This window comes from Rhinopithecus bieti, unplaced genomic scaffold (genome assembly GCF_001698545.2).
Source record: "Rhinopithecus bieti isolate Rb0 unplaced genomic scaffold, ASM169854v2 scaffold_26813, whole genome shotgun sequence".
NCBI lineage: Eukaryota > Metazoa > Chordata > Mammalia > Primates > Cercopithecidae > Rhinopithecus > Rhinopithecus bieti.
The window spans coordinates 830217-834953 of record NW_016812144.1 but is presented as its reverse complement, the minus strand read 5'-3'; the positions used below and the strand labels follow the sequence as shown (position 1 = coordinate 834953).

The following is a 4737-nucleotide window of genomic DNA, read 5'->3' as shown; positions in this document are numbered from 1 at the left end:
CTCCCACCCTGCCTCCCCCTCCCTGGTTTCACATTCCAATCTCAGATCCCCAGTGACCCACCAGGAACAGGGCACAGCTCTGCCTCAATCACTGGGGAACAGGACGAGCCAGTTTCTCCCAGCCCCCTCAGGAAGCAGCCTGGGGAAGCTGCCCACCATCCCCCTGCCCCCCTACCCCACCAAGCCCCTCACCCCACTCATCTAAAGTCTGACAGCACAAGATCCACACAGACCTGAGCATGCCCTTGCTAAAGATCAAAGGGGCCCACGGAAGACAATGTCGGGGCTCTCACCCTCTCTACTTCACCTGGCCCTCCTGCCAGGAAGCATTTCTGAGCGTCCTGTGTTCTAGGCCTCGCCCTTGGCGCTGGGCCGGAGAGAGCAAGGAGACGTGCTTTCAGGCGTCGATGCTCCAGCCTCATGGGGAGGACAGACACTGGCAGAACTGCCGATAATTTCGTGATAAACGCTACGCCACGAGTATAGACAAAGGGAGATGACTCATACTGCCTCAGAGGTCAGAGGAGGAGGAGACAGGACGTCTGTTTTGGTCTGGGGCAGCAGGGAGGAAGGTGAAGGGCATCCCAGGTGGAAGGAACAGCCCAGCCCGATGCACAGAGGCAGGGATGCACATGGCTACATCTTAACAAGGAGGTGCCGGCTGTGGCTGGAGAGGACAGGACTGAATGAGGACAAGGCAGGCAGAGGACACCAGAAATGGCCCTGGGCAGCATGGGAAGAACTACAGATGGGACCTTTATTCAGAAGGCAGCAGGAGCCACTGGAGGTTATCTGCTGGGTTTAGAATGATCACTGACAATGCTGCTGGCCAGCACCTGGGAGGGGACAGGATGGAGGCAGGGAGGCCAGTGAGGAGGTCCCAGCAACAGCCCATCCCTCTTCCACCACCATTCTTTCTGAGCCAAGTCCTCCCCTCTTGGCCACAGCACACAGGCCACATCCCTTCCAGCCTCCAAAGACTTGCTCTGCTCACTGTGTTCCCTCTGCCAGGAATGCCCCTCTCACTCTTACCTCACTGTGCCTGAAGCACCTGCTCAAAGGCCCCTCCTCCAGGAAGCCCCCAGCTCTGGTCAAGGCCTTGACTATGAGCTGGGTCCCAATCACCCACTGGGCTGTGACCTTCTTGTGGTCAAGTGCAGGGATGCTTCCTGCTTGAACCCCGACATTAAGCACAGAACTTTGGAAACAGTGGGTCCTTGGAAAACCCCTGTTCCCTTGGGCCCAGCACCCAGGTGCCTCTCCCACAGAGACGCTGCTCTGTACACACCATTGCTGTTGCACCTTCTCCCTCCCTGTGGAGCCACACATTGGATAGGGGAGGAAAAAGCCACCCATGCCATGGCCACAGGCAGCTGTTAAAAGCAATGCATTTCAAACATGGGCTGCCATGGAGATAGAATAGCAATAATAATACAATAATGACAGCAGCAATCAGCATTTACTGGCATAAGTACTGCTCTAAACTTCATATGGATTAACTCACTGCATCTTCACTTCAGTCCCGTGAGGTCTGTACTGTTATTCTCCTGATTGTAAAGATGGGGACACTGAGGCACAGAGAGGTAAATGGCCTGTTCAGTATGTGGTGGAGCCAGGAGTCAACCCACAACTTGCCCTGAGGGACTTTGCCATACAACCAGCCTCTCCAAGACAAACAGAGAAGAAAAAGGAAGCCGCCGAGTAAGAGCCCACCGTCAGTGTGTCCTCACTTGGGGAAAAAGAAAACTATGCATGGATTGGTATATGTGAGATATATATATACACACACACACACACACACACATATATATACACACACGTAACAAAAAGTCTGGAAGGACCCGTTCAAACTATTAACTGGGGTTACCTGCAGGGAGGGTGCCAAGGGAACTTTTACTTTTACTACATATATTTCTGGCTTATTTGCATTTTTCACCCAAGTATCCAAGTGTTACTTGAGTAGTTTAAAATGGCAGGAATTATTAGGGTTGCAATGAACATTTGTTGCATGAATAGATGGCAAATTCATTTCCTAGGCCTGTTTCTTTCAAATTCTGGGTATGATCCATCAGTGGATTGCAAAATTGATTTCGTGGGTAGCAATCAGTAATTTAAAAAAAATCAAATACACTAGAACAAAAAGTATCACAGACCAGCAAACAGTAAGGGAGTTATTTCAGTAAACTTTTGTTTCCGCTATATACAGTGTGACCTGTGTAGTTACCTACAATGTATTTCTTACTATATGTCACGGGCAAGAGTTTGAAAGCCATTGGTCTAGGCTTGGGAGTCTAAAGAGGAGTAAGGTTGGGCGCACTGACTCACTCCTGTAATCCCAGCACTTTGGGAGGCCAAAGAGGGAGGATCACTTGATCCCAGGACTTCAAGACCAGCCATGGCAAGACCCCTGTCTCTAGGAAAAAAAAAACAAATTAAAAATTAGCTAGGTGTGGTATCGGGGGCCTATGATCCCAGCTACTTAGGAGACTGAGGCCGGAGGATTGCTTTAGCCCCGGAAGTTGAGGCTGAAGTGAGCTGTGTTTGTGCCAAGGCACTCCAGCCTGGGCCACACAGCAAGACCCTGCCTCAAAAATAAAATAAACAGAATAAGACAGGGTCCCTGCCTATAAAAGTCCCACAGTCTAGTGGAAGAGAAAGGCAAATCCAGTACCCCTGAGTTCCCTTTATCTCCAAAGAAGCCATAGGGATGCTAGGTTGGTGGAAAGGTCCTATTTTGCCCACTCCACAGTTGGCTTCTAGGGCCTGGATCTCGCCTTGATACATTCTCCTCCTCTCCAAGTCTTTTGCTTGTGAGAGCTTTTGCCAGAGTTATAGGGCTGAGCCTGCCCTGAGATCAGAATGACTGTGTCCACTTCTGTGTCACGCAAAAGGCCACTTCTCCTTGCTCCTACCGGCTTGCCTGTCAAGAGGGGGAGGGGTGGGAAACTATAAGATTCCTTTCCAGCTTCCAGATCCCGAGGGCCACGTCCCAGGGAAGCCTCTGAAAACCCAGCTGTGTGGTCAGCAGGGAGGGGCCACCACTCAGTCTGCAGCGAGGGCTGCCCCCCACCTGGGGTGGGCCTGACCCTGAGCAGAACGAGGTTTGTATGGAGAACGGAGGGGGCAGTGGCAGGAAGAGAAGCAGAGCCCCCAGCTCGGGGCTCCCATCACGCTGGCGCCTCCACATCAGAGCTTGCCTAACCCACCCCCGCCTCTCCTCCCAGGGCAGCAGACAACTAAAAAAAGATAAAATAAAAAGAAGTAATTCCCCTGCTCTGACGTCAGCGCGAGGTCTTAACAGCCCGGCAGCGGCATGAAACTGGATTGCAACCAGATGTAATGCCCTTGAATTCTCAACACACTACTGCGTTGGAAAAGACATAAAGGGGGAGGGCGGGGGGGCAATACTGGTGGGAGGAACCATGCAGGTCCCGAGTGGGTCCCTGAATCCCGGCCCGCCGAAACCGCGAGGAAGGGGGCGCGGGAGAGAGTGCGGCGCGCGGAGCAGCGCCCGGCCGGCTCCGCCATTCAGGCGCGCGGCCTCCCCTCCCCCAGCCCCCACCGGCGCATTGTTACACTCGCTCCCATCCATTCAGAGCCCAAGGCCCGCCGCACCCCCGCCAGCCCCGGCTCCGCGCAGGAGGGCACCGCTGCAGCCAGCACTCCGGCCCCTGCGGGGACTGGACAACGACCAAGAGTCCCAAGAAGGAAAACTGCTCGCCGGGAAAACGGGCGCCCCAGGAAGCTGTGGCCACGACGGCCTAGGGCCTGGCTGGTGTTTCGCTTCCCCTCCGCCCCACCACGGAGGCCCCTGGAGCGACCAGGCTCCAAATGTCACCCTCGCGTCCTGCCACCCCCTGTCCCCGCCGCACTTGGCCCGCATGTCCTCCTCCCGGGTTCCCTGCCTTCAAGGCGCGGGAGAGGGGGGGCCGACCTCGAAAAGAGCGGCGGGGCGGCGGGCTGCGCCGCTGTCTATGGGGTGCCAGGCTCGCGTGTCCGGGGCCCCCGCCCGTGACGTCATCCCCGAAGGGCCCGTGCGTCCCAGGCCGGGCCGCTACAGAGCTCCCCAAGTCGCGGGGGCCGCTTCCTGCCCGGCCTCGGGGCCTGCGCACAGGCCCCGGCGCCGCTGCCCGGGTGGGGACACCGCAGAGAGCCCGCGCACCCCATCTCGCCACGCACGGCCTTCGCCGCCCCTGCCGGCCCTGACTCCTACGCTACGGCCACGCTGGGCCCGGGTCACGCATGGGGAAGTCAGCTCCCCGCCCCCCACCTCGGACGCACTCACAAAGCTCCCCTCCGCCCCCGGCGCCGCGCGAATGCTCCCCACGTCCCCACCCCACGCTCCGCAAACACTCCGCGCCTCGGCGCACGCAGAGCCCTTGCCACACTCGCCCCTCGCGCCATGCCCCAACCCGACCTCAGCCGGCCGCACATCCCCCAGAAGACCCTCACCGCGGCGCAGGGCGCCCCCACCCTGCAGCTCCCAAGACGTCCATCCGGTGACCTCGCGCACCCCCCACACCACACAAAGCAAGGACCCCGCGGACCCCACATTGCCACCCAGCGCGCGCGCTCGGTCCCCGAACCCGCCTCGGCTCCTCACCCGGCCCAGGATCCCGACGCCTCGCGCCGCCCCCGCCCCGGGGCAGCGTCCACTGAGCCCCCCGCGCCCCGGCGCTCGCTGCTCACCTCGGCGCCCGCGCTCACTCGGGGGCCCTGGGTCTGGCGCTGCGACTT

General features: G+C 58.2%; 1 protein-coding gene across 3 annotated transcripts in view; it reads right to left on the bottom strand.

Annotated features, from left to right (window-relative positions):
- RAI1 (retinoic acid induced 1) overlaps positions 1-4737 on the bottom strand; it is a 133608-nt gene extending 128871 nt beyond the window's left edge. For 2 of the 3 annotated variants that reach the window (XM_017895571.1, XM_017895569.1), the window contains exon 1: positions 4690-4737. The gene's annotated coding sequence lies outside the window, so the exon portion shown is untranslated. The remainder of the gene's footprint in view (positions 1-4689) is intronic. The other variant, XM_017895574.1, reaches the window with a different exon arrangement.